General features: G+C 54.6%; 10 non-coding genes and 10 pseudogenes across 10 annotated transcripts; all 20 read right to left on the bottom strand.

Annotated features, from left to right (window-relative positions):
• Positions 1-591: 591 nt before the first annotated feature.
• On the bottom strand, positions 592-700 carry LOC138644120 (5S ribosomal RNA; annotated as a pseudogene).
• Positions 701-1,623: 923 nt separating this feature from the next.
• Positions 1,624-1,743, bottom strand: LOC138643958 (5S ribosomal RNA). The gene has a single exon (XR_011314465.1). It is a non-coding gene; the product is annotated as a 5S ribosomal RNA (ribosomal RNA).
• Positions 1,744-2,384: 641 nt separating this feature from the next.
• LOC138644119 (5S ribosomal RNA) lies at positions 2,385-2,493 on the bottom strand (annotated as a pseudogene).
• A 919-nt stretch (positions 2,494-3,412) lies between these two features.
• On the bottom strand, positions 3,413-3,532 carry LOC138643957 (5S ribosomal RNA). The gene has a single exon (XR_011314464.1). It is a non-coding gene; the product is annotated as a 5S ribosomal RNA (ribosomal RNA).
• Positions 3,533-4,173: 641 nt separating this feature from the next.
• Positions 4,174-4,282, bottom strand: LOC138644160 (5S ribosomal RNA; annotated as a pseudogene).
• Positions 4,283-5,201: 919 nt separating this feature from the next.
• Positions 5,202-5,311, bottom strand: LOC138644211 (5S ribosomal RNA; annotated as a pseudogene).
• Positions 5,312-5,952: 641 nt separating this feature from the next.
• LOC138643883 (5S ribosomal RNA) lies at positions 5,953-6,071 on the bottom strand. Its single transcript, XR_011314393.1, has one exon. It is a non-coding gene; the product is annotated as a 5S ribosomal RNA (ribosomal RNA).
• Positions 6,072-6,990: 919 nt separating this feature from the next.
• Positions 6,991-7,100, bottom strand: LOC138644248 (5S ribosomal RNA; annotated as a pseudogene).
• Positions 7,101-7,741: 641 nt separating this feature from the next.
• LOC138644090 (5S ribosomal RNA) lies at positions 7,742-7,862 on the bottom strand (annotated as a pseudogene).
• Positions 7,863-8,785: 923 nt separating this feature from the next.
• LOC138644247 (5S ribosomal RNA) lies at positions 8,786-8,895 on the bottom strand (annotated as a pseudogene).
• A 641-nt stretch (positions 8,896-9,536) lies between these two features.
• On the bottom strand, positions 9,537-9,655 carry LOC138643882 (5S ribosomal RNA). The gene has a single exon (XR_011314392.1). It is a non-coding gene; the product is annotated as a 5S ribosomal RNA (ribosomal RNA).
• A 923-nt stretch (positions 9,656-10,578) lies between these two features.
• LOC138644210 (5S ribosomal RNA) lies at positions 10,579-10,688 on the bottom strand (annotated as a pseudogene).
• Positions 10,689-11,329: 641 nt separating this feature from the next.
• Positions 11,330-11,448, bottom strand: LOC138643881 (5S ribosomal RNA). The gene has a single exon (XR_011314391.1). It is a non-coding gene; the product is annotated as a 5S ribosomal RNA (ribosomal RNA).
• An 893-nt stretch (positions 11,449-12,341) lies between these two features.
• On the bottom strand, positions 12,342-12,461 carry LOC138644078 (5S ribosomal RNA). Its single transcript, XR_011314577.1, has one exon. It is a non-coding gene; the product is annotated as a 5S ribosomal RNA (ribosomal RNA).
• A 641-nt stretch (positions 12,462-13,102) lies between these two features.
• On the bottom strand, positions 13,103-13,221 carry LOC138643879 (5S ribosomal RNA). Its single transcript, XR_011314390.1, has one exon. It is a non-coding gene; the product is annotated as a 5S ribosomal RNA (ribosomal RNA).
• A 919-nt stretch (positions 13,222-14,140) lies between these two features.
• Positions 14,141-14,250, bottom strand: LOC138644246 (5S ribosomal RNA; annotated as a pseudogene).
• A 641-nt stretch (positions 14,251-14,891) lies between these two features.
• On the bottom strand, positions 14,892-15,010 carry LOC138643898 (5S ribosomal RNA). The gene has a single exon (XR_011314407.1). It is a non-coding gene; the product is annotated as a 5S ribosomal RNA (ribosomal RNA).
• A 923-nt stretch (positions 15,011-15,933) lies between these two features.
• LOC138644208 (5S ribosomal RNA) lies at positions 15,934-16,043 on the bottom strand (annotated as a pseudogene).
• Positions 16,044-16,684: 641 nt separating this feature from the next.
• Positions 16,685-16,803, bottom strand: LOC138643877 (5S ribosomal RNA). Its single transcript, XR_011314388.1, has one exon. It is a non-coding gene; the product is annotated as a 5S ribosomal RNA (ribosomal RNA).
• An 889-nt stretch (positions 16,804-17,692) lies between these two features.
• LOC138644076 (5S ribosomal RNA) lies at positions 17,693-17,812 on the bottom strand. The gene has a single exon (XR_011314576.1). It is a non-coding gene; the product is annotated as a 5S ribosomal RNA (ribosomal RNA).
• Between the last annotated feature and the right edge of the window lie 115 nt (positions 17,813-17,927).

Genomic DNA, 17,927 nt, shown 5'->3' with positions numbered 1-17,927 from the left:
AGAACTCTGACCATGTGGAGGCGGGCTCCGAAGGGCCCATGCAAAGGCTGGGCTGCCACTATAGGCGTTGTTAGTTTTGCAGTGAAACACCCGCCGCAGCAGGGCCTGAGCATCAGGTGTCTTTAAAAATGGCTCGATGCAGGGTCTCCTGCAGGCTAAACCATTCATCTGGGGGGGAAGTGACAGAAAGAGCCAGCTGGAGCCGCAACTTGAGGCGGATCGAGACGTCCAGGAGCGAATGAAGGAAGAGGGTGAGATGGTTGTGAGTGACTGTGAGCTGCTCTTCGGGGGGTCATGTTGCCTGCAAAGGTGTTCTGCTTGCTTTGACCTGTAAACTGGCCACCAGGTTGCCGGCGGTTGCTTCCAAGCCCGCAGGAGGTGCTGGTCCTGTTGAAAAGAAGCCTAGTATTAAAAGTAAATAAGCAACAATGCTGGAGGCCCACGGTGATGAGAAGGATGCTGGCATTTTGCAAGGATGGAACAGCGCAAGAGTGAAAGCAAATGAAAAAAGCATGTGTGCACTTGTGAAAGGGAATGGAAAAAAGGCATAGAGGAGAGTGACCCCTGCTGTTGGAAGGAAGGAAAAACAAAAGCCTACAGCACCTGGTATTCCCAGGCGGTCTCCCATCCAAGTACTAACCAGGCCTGACTCTGCTTAGCTTCCGAGATCAGGCGTGTTCAGAGTGGTGTGGCCGTAGGCAGAGACAGGCCTCTCACTTGCTGCTTTTCTACTTTGCAGTCTGGCTGCCCTGTCCAGTGCTGAGTAAGAGGCCCTTTTGTGCTTTCCTTTCTCTTCACTTTTTTGCTGTCTCCCTTAAAGGGTTTGTAGGCAGAACGCCCTGCTCAGAGCTGCTGAGCTTACTGATCGGCTGCCGACATGACGTCAGCGTCGCAGCTAATGCCACAGACCTAGAGCAGCGCTGAGACCCTCTGGTGGACCCGGGTAGGGTGAGTACAGGGTGGTTTGTTGCTTACTAATAGCCTGCAAGCTGGGATGAACTTTTATTGAAAGGGAACAACCCCTTTGACTGTCTGCAGCGCGCCACAACTAGGAAGCGCACACTCACACGCAAGCGAGCACGCACATATGCTTGCATGTGGCCACACCTATTTGCCCCTGCAGGCTCAGCGCCACCATGCGTCAGACTCTCTTGTTTTTTCTTCTTCTTATGATTATTTCTGTGCCTCAGCAGGAAAACACCCCCCAATTCCCTCCCGCTCCTTCCCAGCCCTGAATTTGGATCCTGGGTAGCCATCTGATTGGGTTAGTTACACAAGCTTCTTTGCAGAAAAAGACATTACTGCTGCCGGCCGGCCGGCCGGCCAGCCTCTAAAAATCATCCCCGGGGCGCCTGCTGAAAATCTGCCCCCTTCACAGTCCGGGATGTTTATAACGCCATCATTTCCAGAAGGCAGGCTGCGGGGTCAATGAGCACTCCTAGCCACGGCAGGGATCTCGGTGTGAGGCATGCGAGGAGGCGGCAGGGTAGCGTCCTTAGCTGCAGTCTCAGAGGCCTTGTGGGGCTTGGGGCATCCAGCCTCTAGGTTATGTAAGGTCGGTCTCTGGCAAGGCACCGCTCTATACTAGCTGAGCTGAGCAAGGGGGCAAAATGTCATCAAAACAGTCTACAGCACCTGGTGTTCCCAGGAGGTCTCCCATCCAAGTACTGTCCAAGCCCAGCCCTGCTTTGCTTCCGAGATCAGACGAGATCGGGCGTATCCAGGGTGGTGTGGCCAGTAGACACTGCTTGGCCCATCGACTGGCCAGCCTTCCTCAGGCTCGCGTGGTGGCGAGAACTCTGACCATGTGGAGGCGGGCTCCGTAGGGCCCATGCCAAGGCTGGGCTGCCATTATAGGCGTTGTTTGTTTTGCAGTGAAACACCCGCCGCAGCAGGGCCTGAGCATCAGGTGTCTTTAAAAATGGCTCAATGCAGGGTCTCCTGCAGGCTAAACCATTCATCTGGGGGGGAAGTGACAGAAAGAGCCAGCTGGAGCCGCAACTTGAGGCGGATCGAGACGTCCAGGAGCGAATAAAGGAAGAGGGTGAGATGGTTGTGAGTGACTGTGAGCTGCTCTTCAGGGGCTCATGTTGCCTGCAAAGGTGTTCTGCTTGCTTTGACCTGTAAACTGGCCAGCAGGTTGCCGGCGGTTGCTTCCAAGCCCGCAGGAGGCGCTGGTCCTGTTGAAAAGAAGCCTAGTATTAAAAGTAAATAAGCAACAATGCTGGAGGCCCACGGTGATGAGAAGGATGCTGGCATTTTGCAAGGATGGAACAGCGCAAGAGTGAAAGCAAATGAAAAAAGCATGTGTGCCCTTGTGAAAGGGAATGGAAAAAAGGCATAGAGGAGAGTGACCCCTGCTGGTGGAAGGAAGGAAAAACAAAAGCCTACAGCACCTGGTATTCCCAGGCGGTCTCCCATCCAAGTACTAACCAGGCCTGACTCTGCTTAGCTTCCGAGATCAGGCGTGTTCAGAGTGGTGTGGCCGTAGGCAGAGACAGGCCTCTCACTTGCTGCTTTTCTACTTTGCAGTCTGGCTGCCCTGTCCAGTGCTGAGTAAGAGGCCCTTTTGTGCTTTCCTTTCTCTTCACTTTTTTGCTGTCTCCCTTAAAGGGTTTGTAGGCAGAACGCCCTGCTCAGAGCTGCTGAGCTTACTGATCGGCTGCCGACATGACGTCAGCGTCGCAGCTAATGCCACAGACCTAGAGCAGCGCTGAGACCCTCTGGTGGACCCGGGTAGGGTGAGTACAGGGTGGTTTGTTGCTTACTAATAGCCTGCAAGCTGGGATGAACTTTTATTGAAAGGGAACAACCCCTTTGACTGTCTGCAGCGCGCCACAACTAGGAAGCGCACACTCACACGCAAGCGAGCACGCACATATGCTTGCATGTGGCCACACCTATTTGCCCCTGCAGGCTCAGCGCCACCATGCGTCAGACTCTCTTGTTTTTTCTTCTTCTTATGATTATTTCTGTGCCTCAGCAGGAAAACACCCCCCAATTCCCTCCCGCTCCTTCCCAGCCCTGAATTTGGATCCTGGGTAGCCATCTGATTGGGTTAGTTACACAAGCTTCTTTGCAGAAAAAGACATTACTGCTGCCGGCCGGCCGGCCAGCCTCTAAAAATCATCCCCGGGGCGCCTGCTGAAAATCTGCCCCCTTCACAGTCCGGGATGTTTATAACGCCATCATTTCCAGAAGGCAGGCTGCGGGGTCAATGAGCACTCCTAGCCACGGCAGGGATCTCGGTGTGAGGCATGCGAGGAGGCGGCAGGGTAGCGTCCTTAGCTGCAGTCTCAGAGGCCTTGTGGGGCTTGGGGCATCCAGCCTCTAGGTTATGTAAGGTCGGTCTCTGGCAAGGCACCGCTCTATACTAGCTGAGCTGAGCAAGGGGGCAAAATGTCATCAAAACAGTCTACAGCACCTGGTGTTCCCAGGAGGTCTCCCATCCAAGTACTGTCCAAGCCCAGCCCTGCTTTGCTTCCGAGATCAGACGAGATCGGGCGTATCCAGGGTGGTGTGGCCAGTAGACACTGCTTGGCCCATCGACTGGCCAGCCTTCCTCAGGCTCGCGTGGTGGCGAGAACTCTGACCATGTGGAGGCGGGCTCCGTAGGGCCCATGCCAAGGCTGGGCTGCCATTATAGGCGTTGTTTGTTTTGCAGTGAAACACCCGCCGCAGCAGGGCCTGAGCATCAGGTGTCTTTAAAAATGGCTCAATGCAGGGTCTCCTGCAGGCTAAACCATTCATCTGGGGGGGAAGTGACAGAAAGAGCCAGCTGGAGCCGCAACTTGAGGCGGATCGAGACGTCCAGGAGCGAATAAAGGAAGAGGGTGAGATGGTTGTGAGTGACTGTGAGCTGCTCTTCAGGGGCTCATGTTGCCTGCAAAGGTGTTCTGCTTGCTTTGACCTGTAAACTGGCCAGCAGGTTGCCGGCGGTTGCTTCCAAGCCCGCAGGAGGCGCTGGTCCTGTTGAAAAGAAGCCTAGTATTAAAAGTAAATAAGCAACAATGCTGGAGGCCCACGGTGATGAGAAGGATGCTGGCATTTTGCAAGGATGGAACAGCGCAAGAGTGAAAGCAAATGAAAAAAGCATGTGTGCCCTTGTGAAAGGGAATGGAAAAAAGGCATAGAGGAGAGTGACCCCTGCTGGTGGAAGGAAGGAAAAACAAAAGCCTACAGCACCTGGTATTCCCAGGCGGTCTCCCATCCAAGTACTAACCAGGCCTGACTCTGCTTAGCTTCCGAGATCAGACGTGTTCAGAGTGGTGTGGCCGTAGGCAGAGACAAGCCTCTCACTTGCTGCTTTTCTACTTTGCAGTCTGGCTGCCCTGTCCAGTGCTGAGTAAGAGGCCCTTTTGTGCTTTCCTTTCTCTTCACTTTTTTGCTGACTCCCTTAAAGGGTTTGTAGGCAGATCGCCCTGCTCAGAGCTGCTGAGCTCACTGATCGGCTGCCGACGTGACGTCAGCGTCGCAGCTAATGCCACAGACCTAGAGCAGCGCTGAGACCCTCTGGTGGACCCGGGTAGGGTGAGTACAGGGTGGTTTGTTGCTTTCTAATAGCCTGCAAGCTGGGATGAACTTTTATTGAAAGGGAACAACCCCTTTGACTGTCTGCAGCGCGCCACAACTAGGAAGCGCACACTCACACGCAAGCGAGCACGCACATATGCTTGCATGTGGCCACACCTATTTGCCCCTGCAGGCTCAGCGCCACCATGTGTCAGACTCTCTTGTTTTTTCTTCTTCTTATGATTATTTCTGTGCCTCAGCAGGAAAACACCCCCCAATTCCCTCCCGCTCCTTCCCAGCCCTGAATTTGGATCCTGGGTAGCCATCTGATTGGGTTAGTTACACAAGCTTCTTTGCAGAAAAAGACATTACTGCTGCCGGCCGGCCGGCCAGCCTCTAAAAATCATCCCCGGGGCGCCTGCTGAAAATCTGCCCCCTTCACAGTCCGGGATGTTTATAACGCCATCATTTCCAGAAGGCAGGCTGCGGGGTCAATGAGCACTCCTTGCCACGGCAGGGATCTCGGTGTGAGGCATGCGAGGAGGCGGCAGGGTAGCGTCCTTAGCTGCAGTCTCAGAGGCCTTGTGGGGCTTGGGGCATCCAGCCTCTAGGTTATGTAAGGTCGGTCTCTGGCAAGGCACCGCTCTATACTAGCCGAGCTGAGCAAGGGGGCAAAATGTCATCAAAACGGTCTACAGCACCTGGTGTTCCCTGGAGGTCTCCCATCCAAGTACTGTCCAAGCCCAACCCTGCTTTGCTTCCGAGATCGGGCGTATCCAGGGTGGTGTGGCCAGTAGACACTGCTTGGCCCATCGATTGGCCAGCCTTCCTCAGGCTCGCGTGGTGGCGAGAACTCTGACCATGTGGAGGCGGGCTCCGAAGGGCCCATGCAAAGGCTGGGCTGCCACTATAGGCGTTGTTTGTTTTGCAGTGAAACACCCGCCGCAGCAGGGCCTGAGCATCAGGTGTCTTTAAAAATGGCTCGATGCAGGGTCTCCTGCAGGCTAAACCATTCATCTGGGGGGGAAGTGACAGAAAGAGCCAGCTGGAGCCGCAACTTGAGGCGGATCGAGACGTCCAGGAGCGAATGAAGGAAGAGGGTGAGATGGTTGTGAGTGACTGTGAGCTGCTCTTCGGGGGGTCATGTTGCCTGCAAAGGTGTTCTGCTTGCTTTGACCTATAAAATGGCCACCAGGTTGCCGGCGGTTGCTTCCAAGCCCGCAGGAGGCGCTGGTCCTGTTGAAAAGAAGCCTAGTATTAAAAGTAAATAAGCAACAATGCTGGAGGCCCACGGTGATGAGAAGGATGCTGGCATTTTGCAAGGATGGAACAGCGCAAGAGTGAAAGCAAATGAAAAAAGCATGTGTGCCCTTGTGAAAGGGAATGGAAAAAAGGCATAGAGGAGAGTGACCCCTGCTGGTGGAAGGAAGGAAAAACAAAAGCCTACAGCACCTGGTATTCCCAGGCGGTCTCCCATCCAAGTACTAACCAGGCCTGACTCTGCTTAGCTTCCGAGATCAGACGAGATCGGGCGTGTTCAGAGTGGTGTGGCCGTAGGCAGAGACAGGCCTCTCACTTGCTGCTTTTCTACTTTGCAGTCTGGCTGCCCTGTCCAGTGCTGAGTAAGAGGCCCTTTTGTGCTTTCCTTTCTCTTCACTTTTTTGCTGTCTCCCTTAAAGGGTTTGTAGGCAGAACGCCCTGCTCAGAGCTGCTGAGCTCACTGATCGGCTGCCGACGTGACGTCAGCGTCGCAGCTAATGCCACAGACCTAGAGCAGCGCTGAGACCCTCTGGTGGACCCGGGTAGGGTGAGTACAGGGTGGTTTGTTGCTTTCTAATAGCCTGCAAGCTGGGATGAACTTTTATTGAAAGGGAACAACCCCTTTGACTGTCTGCAGCGCGCCACAACTAGGAAGCGCACACTCACACGCAAGCGAGCACGCACATATGCTTGCATGTGGCCACACCTATTTGCCCCTGCAGGCTCAGCGCCACCATGCGTCAGACTCTCTTGTTTTTTCTTCTTCTTATGATTATTTCTGTGCCTCAGCAGGAAAACACCCCCCAATTCCCTCCCGCTCCTTCCCAGCCCTGAATTTGGATCCTGGGTAGCCATCTGATTGGGTTAGTTACACAAGCTTCTTTGCAGAAAAAGACATCACTGCTGCCGGCCGGCCGGCCAGCCTCTAAAAATCATCCCCGGGGCGCCTGCTGAAAATCTGCCCCCTTCACAGTCCGGGATGTTTATAACGCCATCATTTCCAGAAGGCAGGCTGCGGGGTCAATGAGCACTCCTAGCCACGGCAGGGATCTCGGTGTGAGGCATGCGAGGAGGCGGCAGGGTAGCGTCCTTAGCTGCAGTCTCAGAGGCCTTGTGGGGCTTGGGGCATCCAGCCTCTAGGTTATGTAAGGTCGGTCTCTGGCAAGGCACCGCTCTATACTAGCCGAGCTGAGCAAGGGGGCAAAATGTCATCAAAACGGTCTACAGCACCTGGTGTTCCCTGGAGGTCTCCCATCCAAGTACTGTCCAAGCCCAACCCTGCTTTGCTTCCGAAATCGGGCGTATCCAGGGTGGTGTGGCCAGTAGACACTGCTTGGCCCATTGATTGGCCAGCCTTCCTCAGGCTCGTGTGGTGGCGAGAACTCTGACCATGTGGAGGCGGGCTCCGAAGGGCCCATGCAAAGGCTGGGCTGCCACTATAGGCGTTGCTTGTTTTGCAGTGAAACACCCGCCGCAGCAGGGCCTGAGCATCAGGTGTCTTTAAAAATGGCTCAATGCAGGGTCTCCTGCAGGCTAAACCATTCATCTGGGGGGGAAGTGACAGAAAGAGCCAGCTGGAGCCGCAACTTGAGGCGGATCGAGACGTCCAGGAGCGAATGAAGGAAGAGGGTGAGATGGTTGTGAGTGACTGTGAGCTGCTCTTCGGGGGCTCATGTTGCCTGCAAAGGTGTTCTGCTTGCTTTGACCTGTAAACTGGCCACCAGGTTGCCGGCGGTTGCTTCCAAGCCCGCAGGAGGCCCTGGTCCTGTTGAAAAGAAGCCTAGTATTAAAAGTAAATAAGCAACAATGCTGGAGGCCCACGGTGATGAGAAGGATGCTGGCATTTTGCAAGGATGGAACAGCGCAAGAGTGAAAGCAAATGAAAAAAGCATGTGTGCCCTTGTGAAAGGGAATGGAAAAAAGGCATAGAGGAGAGTGACCCCTGCTGGTGGAAGGAAGGAAAAACAAAAGCCTACACAGCACCTGGTATTCCCAGGCGGTCTCCCATCCAAGTACTAACCAGGCCTGACTCTGCTTAGCTTCTGAGATCAGACGAGATCGGGCGTGTTCAGAGTGGTGTGGCCATAGGCAAAGACAGGCCTCTCACTTGCTGCTTTTCTACTTTCCAGTCTGGCTGCCCTGTCCAGTGCTGAGTAAGAGGCCCTTTTGTGCTTTCCTTTCTCTTCACTTTTTTGCTGTCTCCCTTAAAGGGTTTGTAGGCAGAACGCCCTGCTCAGAGCTGCTGAGCTCACTGATCGGCTGCCGACGTGACGTCAGCGTCGCAGCTAATGCCACAGACTTAGAGCAGCGCTGAGACCCTCTGGTGGACCCGGGTAGGGTGAGTACAGGGTGGTTTGTTGCTTTCTAATAGCCTGCAAGCTGGGATGAACTTTTATTGAAAGGGAACAACCCCTTTGACTGTCTGCAGCGCGCCACAACTAGGAAGCGCACACTCACACGCAAGCGAGCACGCACATATGCTTGCATGTGGCCACACCTATTTGCCCCTGCAGGCTCAGCGCCACCATGCGTCAGACTCTCTTGTTTTTTCTTCTTCTTATGATTATTTCTGTGCCTCAGCAGGAAAACACCCCCCAATTCCCTCCCGCTCCTTCCCAGCCCTGAATTTGGATCCTGGGTAGCCATCTGATTGGGTTAGTTACACAAGCTTCTTTGCAGAAAAAGACATTACTGCTGCCGGCCGGCCGGCCGGCCAGCCTCTAAAAATCATCCCCGGGGCGCCTGCTGAAAATCTGCCCCCTTCACAGTCCGGGATGTTTATAACGCCATCATTTCCAGAAGGCAGGCTGCGGGGTCAATGAGCACTCCTAGCCACGGCAGGGATCTCGGTGTGAGGCATGCGAGGAGGCGGCAGGGTAGCGTCCTTAGCTGCAGTCTCAGAGGCCTTGTGGGGCTTGGGGCATCCAGCCTCTAGGTTATGTAAGGTCGGTCTCTGGCAAGGCACCGCTCTATACTAGCCGAGCTGAGCAAGGGGGCAAAATGTCATCAAAACGGTCTACAGCACCTGGTGTTCCCTGGAGGTCTCCCATCCAAGTACTGTCCAAGCCCAACCCTGCTTTGCTTCCGAAATCGGGCGTATCCAGGGTGGTGTGGCCAGTAGACACTGCTTGGCCCATTGATTGGCCAGCCTTCCTCAGGCTCGTGTGGTGGCGAGAACTCTGACCATGTGGAGGCGGGCTCCGAAGGGCCCATGCAAAGGCTGGGCTGCCACTATAGGCGTTGTTTGTTTTGCAGTGAAACACCCGCCGCAGCAGGGCCTGAGCATCAGGTGTCTTTAAAAATGGCTCAATGCAGGGTCTCCTGCAGGCTAAACCATTCATCTGGGGGGGAAGTGACAGAAAGAGCCAGCTGGAGCCGCAACTTGAGGCGGATCGAGACGTCCAGGAGCGAATGAAGGAAGAGGGTGAGATGGTTGTGAGTGACTGTGAGCTGCTCTTCGGGGGCTCATGTTGCCTGCAAAGGTGTTCTGCTTGCTTTGACCTATAAAATGGCCACCAGGTTGCCGGCGGTTGCTTCCAAGCCCGCAGGAGGCGCTGGTCCTGTTGAAAAGAAGCCTAGTATTAAAAGTAAATAAGCAACAATGCTGGAGGCCCACGGTGATGAGAAGGATGCTGGCATTTTGCAAGGATGGAACAGCGCAAGAGTGAAAGCAAATGAAAAAAGCATGTGTGCCCTTGTGAAAGGGAATGGAAAAAAGGCATAGAGGAGAGTGACCCCTGCTGGTGGAAGGAAGGAAAAACAAAAGCCTACAGCACCTGGTATTCCCAGGCGGTCTCCCATCCAAGTACTAACCAGGCCTGACTCTGCTTAGCTTCCGAGATCAGACGAGATCGGGCGTGTTCAGAGTGGTGTGGCCGTAGGCAGAGACAGGCCTCTCACTTGCTGCTTTTCTACTTTGCAGTCTGGCTGCCCTGTCCAGTGCTGAGTAAGAGGCCCTTTTGTGCTTTCCTTTCTCTTCACTTTTTTGCTGTCTCCCTTAAAGGGTTTGTAGGCAGAACGCCCTGCTCAGAGCTGCTGAGCTCACTGATCGGCTGCCGACGTGACGTCAGCGTCGCAGCTAATGCCACAGACTTAGAGCAGCGCTGAGACCCTCTGGTGGACCCGGGTAGGGTGAGTACAGGGTGGTTTGTTGCTTTCTAATAGCCTGCAAGCTGGGATGAACTTTTATTGAAAGGGAACAACCCCTTTGACTGTCTGCAGCGCGCCACAACTAGGAAGCGCACACTCACACGCAAGCGAGCACGCACATATGCTTGCATGTGGCCACACCTATTTGCCCCTGCAGGCTCAGCGCCACCATGCGTCAGACTCTCTTGTTTTTTCTTCTTCTTATGATTATTTCTGTGCCTCAGCAGGAAAACACCCCCCAATTCCCTCCCGCTCCTTCCCAGCCCTGAATTTGGATCCTGGGTAGCCATCTGATTGGGTTAGTTACACAAGCTTCTTTGCAGAAAAAGACATTACTGCTGCCGGCCGGCCGGCCGGCCAGCCTCTAAAAATCATCCCCGGGGCGCCTGCTGAAAATCTGCCCCCTTCACAGTCCGGGATGTTTATAACGCCATCATTTCCAGAAGGCAGGCTGCGGGGTCAATGAGCACTCCTAGCCACGGCAGGGATCTCGGTGTGAGGCATGCGAGGAGGCGGCAGGGTAGCGTCCTTAGCTGCAGTCTCAGAGGCCTTGTGGGGCTTGGGGCATCCAGCCTCTAGGTTATGTAAGGTCGGTCTCTGGCAAGGCACCGCTCTATACTAGCCGAGCTGAGCAAGGGGGCAAAATGTCATCAAAACGGTCTACAGCACCTGGTGTTCCCTGGAGGTCTCCCATCCAAGTACTGTCCAAGCCCAACCCTGCTTTGCTTCCGAGATCGGGCGTATCCAGGGTGGTGTGGCCAGTAGACACTGCTTGGCCCATCGATTGGCCAGCCTTCCTCAGGCTCGCGTGGTGGCGAGAACTCTGACCATGTGGAGGCGGGCTCCGAAGGGCCCATGCAAAGGCTGGGCTGCCACTATAGGCGTTGTTTGTTTTGCAGTGAAACACCCGCCGCAGCAGGGCCTGAGCATCAGGTGTCTTTAAAAATGGCTCGATGCAGGGTCTCCTGCAGGCTAAACCATTCATCTGGGGGGGAAGTGACAGAAAGAGCCAGCTGGAGCCGCAACTTGAGGCGGATCGAGACGTCCAGGAGCGAATGAAGGAAGAGGGTGAGATGGTTGTGAGTGACTGTGAGCTGCTCTTCGGGGGGTCATGTTGCCTGCAAAGGTGTTCTGCTTGCTTTGACCTATAAAATGGCCACCAGGTTGCCGGCGGTTGCTTCCAAGCCCGCAGGAGGCGCTGGTCCTGTTGAAAAGAAGCCTAGTATTAAAAGTAAATAAGCAACAATGCTGGAGGCCCACGGTGATGAGAAGGATGCTGGCATTTTGCAAGGATGGAACAGCGCAAGAGTGAAAGCAAATGAAAAAAGCATGTGTGCCCTTGTGAAAGGGAATGGAAAAAAGGCATAGAGGAGAGTGACCCCTGCTGGTGGAAGGAAGGAAAAACAAAAGCCTACAGCACCTGGTATTCCCAGGCGGTCTCCCATCCAAGTACTAACCAGGCCTGACTCTGCTTAGCTTCCGAGATCAGACGAGATCGGGCGTGTTCAGAGTGGTGTGGCCGTAGGCAGAGACAGGCCTCTCACTTGCTGCTTTTCTACTTTGCAGTCTGGCTGCCCTGTCCAGTGCTGAGTAAGAGGCCCTTTTGTGCTTTTCTTTCTCTTCACTTTTTTGCTGTCTCCCTTAAAGGGTTTGTAGGCAGAACGCCCTGCTCAGAGCTGCTGAGCTCACTGATCGGCTGCCGACGTGACGTCAGCGTCGCAGCTAATGCCACAGACCTAGAGCAGCGCTAAGACCCTCTGGTGGACCCGGGTAGGGTGAGTACAGGGTGGTTTGTTGCTTTCTAATAGCCTGCAAGCTGGGATGAACTTTTATTGAAAGGGAACAACCCCTTTGACTGTCTGCAGCGCGCCACAACTAGGAAGCGCACACTCACACGCAAGCGAGCACGCACATATGCTTGCATGTGGCCACACCTATTTGCCCCTGCAGGCTCAGCGCCACCATGCGTCAGACTCTCTTGTTTTTTCTTCTTCTTATGATTATTTCTGTGCCTCAGCAGGAAAACACCCCCCAATTCCCTCCCGCTCCTTCCCAGCCCTGAATTTGGATCCTGGGTAGCCATCTGATTGGGTTAGTTACACAAGCTTCTTTGCAGAAAAAGACATTACTGCTGCCGGCCGGCTGGCCGGCCAGCCTCTAAAAATCATCCCCGGGGCGCCTGCTGAAAATCTGCCCCCTTCACAGTCCGGGATGTTTATAACGCCATCATTTCCAGAAGGCAGGCTGCGGGTCTCGGTGTTAAGCATGCGAGGAGGCGGCAGGGTAGCGTCCTTAGCTGCAGTCTCAGAGGCCTTGTGGGGCTTGGGGCATCCAGCCTCTAGGTTATGTAAGGTCGGTCTCTGGCAAGGCACCGCTCTATACTAGCTGAGCTGAGCAAGGGGGCAAAATGTCATCAAAACAGTCTACAGCACCTGGTGTTCCCAGGAGGTCTCCCATCCAAGTACTGTCCAAGCCCAGCCCTGCTTTGCTTCCGAGATCAGACAAGATCAGGCGTATCCAGGGTGGTATGGCCAGTAGACACTGCTTGGCCCATCGACTGGCCAGCCTTCCTCAGGCTCGCGTGGTGGCGAGAACTCTGACCATGTGGAGGCGGGCTCCGAAGGGCCCATGCAAAGGCTGGGCTGCCACTATAGGCGTTGTTGGTTTTGCAGTGAAACACCCGCCGCAGCAGGGCCTGAGCATCAGGTGTCTTTAAAAATGGCTCGATGCAGGGTCTCCTGCAGGCTAAACCATTCATCTGGGGGGGAAGTGACAGAAAAAGCCAGCTGGAGCCGCAACTTGAGGCGGATCGAGACGTCCAGGAGCGAATGAAGGAAGAGGGTGAGATGGTTGTGAGTGACTGTGAGCTGCTCTTCGGGGGCTCATGTTGCCTGCAAAGGTGTTCTGCTTGCTTTGACCTATAAAATGGCCACCAGGTTGCCGGCGGTTGCTTCCAAGCCCGCAGGAGGCGCTGGTCCTGTTGAAAAGAAGCCTAGTATTAAAAGTAAATAAGCAACAATGCTGGAGGCCCACGGTGATGAGAAGGATGCTGGCATTTTGCAAGGATGGAACAGCGCAAGAGTGAAAGCAAATGAAAAAAGCATGTGTGCCCTTGTGAAAGGGAATGGAAAAAAGGCATAGAGGAGAGTGACCCCTGCTGGTGGAAGGAAGGAAAAACAAAAGCCTACAGCACCTGGTATTCCCAGGCGGTCTCCCATCCAAGTACTAACCAGGCCTGACTCTGCTTAGCTTCCGAGATCAGACGAGATCGGGCGTGTTCAGAGTGGTGTGGCCGTAGGCAGAGACAGGCCTCTCACTTGCTGCTTTTCTACTTTGCAGTCTGGCTGCCCTGTCCAGTGCTGAGTAAGAGGCCCTTTTGTGCTTTCCTTTCTCTTCACTTTTTTGCTGTCTCCCTTAAAGGGTTTGTAGGCAGAACGCCCTGCTCAGAGCTGCTGAGCTCACTGATCGGCTGCCGACGTGACGTCAGCGTCGCAGCTAATGCCACAGACCTAGAGCAGCGCTGAGACCCTCTGGTGGACCCGGGTAGGGTGAGTACAGGGTGGTTTGTTGCTTTCTAATAGCCTGCAAGCTGGGATGAACTTTTATTGAAAGGGAACAACCCCTTTGACTGTCTGCAGCGCGCCACAACTAGGAAGCGCACACTCACACGCAAGCGAGCACGCACATATGCTTGCATGTGGCCACACCTATTTGCCCCTGCAGGCTCAGCGCCACCATGCGTCAGACTCTCTTGTTTTTTCTTCTTCTTATGATTATTTCTGTGCCTCAGCAGGAAAACACCCCCCAATTCCCTCCCGCTCCTTCCCAGCCCTGAATTTGGATCCTGGGTAGCCATCTGATTGGGTTAGTTACACAAGCTTCTTTGCAGAAAAAGACATTACTGCTGCCGGCCGGCCGGCCAGCCTCTAAAAATCATCCCCGGGGCGCCTGCTGAAAATCTGCCCCCTTCACAGTCCGGGATGTTTATAACGCCATCATTTCCAGAAGGCAGGCTGCGGGGTCAATGAGCACTCCTAGCCACGGCAGGGATCTCGGTGTGAGGCATGCGAGGAGGCGGCAGGGTAGCGTCCTTAGCTGCAGTCTCAGAGGCCTTGTGGGGCTTGGGGCATCCAGCCTCTAGGTTATGTAAGGTCGGTCTCTGGCAAGGCACCGCTCTATACTAGCCGAGCTGAGCAAGGGGGCAAAATGTCATCAAAACGGTCTACAGCACCTGGTGTTCCCTGGAGGTCTCCCATCCAAGTACTGTCCAAGCCCAACCCTGCTTTGCTTCCGAAATCGGGCGTATCCAGGGTGGTGTGGCCAGTAGACACTGCTTGGCCCATTGATTGGCCAGCCTTCCTCAGGCTCGTGTGGTGGCGAGAACTCTGACCATGTGGAGGCGGGCTCCGAAGGGCCCATGCAAAGGCTGGGCTGCCACTATAGGCGTTGCTTGTTTTGCAGTGAAACACCCGCCGCAGCAGGGCCTGAGCATCAGGTGTCTTTAAAAATGGCTCAATGCAGGGTCTCCTGCAGGCTAAACCATTCATCTGGGGGGGAAGTGACAGAAAGAGCCAGCTGGAGCCGCAACTTGAGGCGGATCGAGACGTCCAGGAGCGAATGAAGGAAGAGGGTGAGATGGTTGTGAGTGACTGTGAGCTGCTCTTCGGGGGCTCATGTTGCCTGCAAAGGTGTTCTGCTTGCTTTGACCTGTAAACTGGCCACCAGGTTGCCGGCGGTTGCTTCCAAGCCCGCAGGAGGCCCTGGTCCTGTTGAAAAGAAGCCTAGTATTAAAAGTAAATAAGCAACAATGCTGGAGGCCCACGGTGATGAGAAGGATGCTGGCATTTTGCAAGGATGGAACAGCGCAAGAGTGAAAGCAAATGAAAAAAGCATGTGTGCCCTTGTGAAAGGGAATGGAAAAAAGGCATAGAGGAGAGTGACCCCTGCTGGTGGAAGGAAGGAAAAACAAAAGCCTACAGCACCTGGTATTCCCAGGCGGTCTCCCATCCAAGTACTAACCAGGCCTGACTCTGCTTAGCTTCCGAGATCAGACGAGATCGGGCGTGTTCAGAGTGGTGTGGCCATAGGCAAAGACAGGCCTCTCACTTGCTGCTTTTCTACTTTCCAGTCTGGCTGCCCTGTCCAGTGCTGAGTAAGAGGCCCTTTTGTGCTTTCCTTTCTCTTCACTTTTTTGCTGTCTCCCTTAAAGGGTTTGTAGGCAGAACGCCCTGCTCAGAGCTGCTGAGCTCACTGATCGGCTGCCGACGTGACGTCAGCGTCGCAGCTAATGCCACAGACTTAGAGCAGCGCTGAGACCCTCTGGTGGACCCGGGTAGGGTGAGTACAGGGTGGTTTGTTGCTTTCTAATAGCCTGCAAGCTGGGATGAACTTTTATTGAAAGGGAACAACCCCTTTGACTGTCTGCAGCGCGCCACAACTAGGAAGCGCACACTCACACGCAAGCGAGCACGCACATATGCTTGCATGTGGCCACACCTATTTGCCCCTGCAGGCTCAGCGCCACCATGCGTCAGACTCTCTTGTTTTTTCTTCTTCTTATGATTATTTCTGTGCCTCAGCAGGAAAACACCCCCCAATTCCCTCCCGCTCCTTCCCAGCCCTGAATTTGGATCCTGGGTAGCCATCTGATTGGGTTAGTTACACAAGCTTCTTTGCAGAAAAAGATATTACTGCTGCCGGCCGGCCGGCCGGCCAGCCTCTAAAAATCATCCCCGGGGCGCCTGCTGAAAATCTGCCCCCTTCACAGTCCGGGATGTTTATAACGCCATCATTTCCAGAAGGCAGGCTGCGGGGTCAATGAGCACTCCTAGCCACGGCAGGGATCTCGGTGTGAGGCATGCGAGGAGGCGGCAGGGTAGCGTCCTTAGCTGCAGTCTCAGAGGCCTTGTGGGGCTTGGGGCATCCAGCCTCTAGGTTATGTAAGGTCGGTCTCTGGTAAGGCACCGCTCTATACTAGCCGAGCTGAGCAAGGGGGCAAAATGTCATCAAAACGGTCTACAGCACCTGGTGTTCCCTGGAGGTCTCCCATCCAAGTACTGTCCAAGCCCAACCCTGCTTTGCTTCCGAGATCGGGCGTATCCAGGGTGGTGTGGCCAGTAGACACTGCTTGGCCCATCGATTGGCCAGCCTTCCTCAGGCTCGCGTGGTGGCGAGAACTCTGACCATGTGGAGGCGGGCTCCGAAGGGCCCATGCAAAGGCTGGGCTGCCACTATAGGCGTTGTTTGTTTTGCAGTGAAACACCCGCCGCAGCAGGGCCTGAGCATCAGGTGTCTTTAAAAATGGCTCGATGCAGGGTCTCCTGCAGGCTAAACCATTCATCTGGGGGGGAAGTGACAGAAAGAGCCAGCTGGAGCCGCAACTTGAGGCGGATCGAGACGTCCAGGAGCGAATGAAGGAAGAGGGTGAGATGGTTGTGAGTGACTGTGAGCTGCTCTTCGGGGGGTCATGTTGCCTGCAAAGGTGTTCTGCTTGCTTTGACCTATAAAATGGCCACCAGGTTGCCGGCGGTTGCTTCCAAGCCCGCAGGAGGCGCTGGTCCTGTTGAAAAGAAGCCTAGTATTAAAAGTAAATAAGCAACAATGCTGGAGGCCCACGGTGATGAGAAGGATGCTGGCATTTTGCAAGGATGGAACAGCGCAAGAGTGAAAGCAAATGAAAAAAGCATGTGTGCCCTTGTGAACGGGAATGGAAAAAAGGCATAGAGGAGAGTGACCCCTGCTGGTGGAAGGAAGGAAAAACAAAAGCCTACAGCACCTGGTATTCCCAGGCGGTCTCCCATCCAAGTACTAACCAGGCCTGACTCTGCTTAGCTTCCGAGATCAGACGAGATCGGGCGTGTTCAGAGTGGTGTGGCCGTAGGCAGAGACAGGCCTCTCACTTGCTGCTTTTCTACTTTGCAGTCTGGCTGCCCTGTCCAGTGCTGAGTAAGAGGCCCTTTTGTGCTTTCCTTTCTCTTCACTTTTTTGCTGTCTCCCTTAAAGGGTTTGTAGGCAGAACGCCCTGCTCAGAGCTGCTGAGCTCACTGATCGGCTGCCGACGTGACGTCAGCGTCGCAGCTAATGCCACAGACCTAGAGCAGCGCTAAGACCCTCTGGTGGACCCGGGTAGGGTGAGTACAGGGTGGTTTGTTGCTTTCTAATAGCCTGCAAGCTGGGATGAACTTTTATTGAAAGGGAACAACCCCTTTGACTGTCTGCAGCGCGCCACAACTAGGAAGCGCACACTCACACGCAAGCGAGCACGCACATATGCTTGCATGTGGCCACACCTATTTGCCCCTGCAGGCTCAGCGCCACCATGCGTCAGACTCTCTTGTTTTTTCTTCTTCTTATGATTATTTCTGTGCCTCAGCAGGAAAACACCCCCCAATTCCCTCCCGCTCCTTCCCAGCCCTGAATTTGGATCCTGGGTAGCCATCTGATTGGGTTAGTTACACAAGCTTCTTTGCAGAAAAAGACATTACTGCTGCCGGCCGGCCGGCCAGCCTCTAAAAATCATCCCCGGGGCGCCTGCTGAAAATCTGCCCCCTTCACAGTCCGGGATGTTTATAACGCCATCATTTCCAGAAGGCAGGCTGCGGGTCTCGGTGTGAGGCATGCGAGGAGGCGGCAGGGTAGCGTCCTTAGCTGCAGTCTCAGAGGCCTTGTGGGGCTTGGGGCATCCAGCCTCTAGGTTATGTAAGGTCGGTCTCTGGCAAGGCACCGCTCTATACTAGCTGAGCTGAGCAAGGGGGCAAAATGTCATCAAAACAGTCTACAGCACCTGGTGTTCCCAGGAGGTCTCCCATCCAAGTACTGTCCAAGCCCAGCCCTGCTTTGCTTCCGAGATCAGACAAGATCAGGCGTATCCAGGGTGGTATGGCCAGTAGACACTGCTTGGCCCATCGACTGGCCAGCCTTCCTCAGGCTCGCGTGGTGGCGAGAACTCTGACCATGTGGAGGCGGGCTCCGAAGGGCCCATGCAAAGGCTGGGCTGACACTATAGG

The sequence above is a fragment of the Ranitomeya imitator genome, chromosome 6 (genome assembly GCF_032444005.1).
Source record: "Ranitomeya imitator isolate aRanImi1 chromosome 6, aRanImi1.pri, whole genome shotgun sequence".
Classification (NCBI taxonomy): Eukaryota; Metazoa; Chordata; class Amphibia; order Anura; family Dendrobatidae; genus Ranitomeya; species Ranitomeya imitator.
The sequence above is the reverse complement of the archived record's forward strand: the minus strand, read 5'-3'. Positions and strand labels throughout refer to the sequence as shown.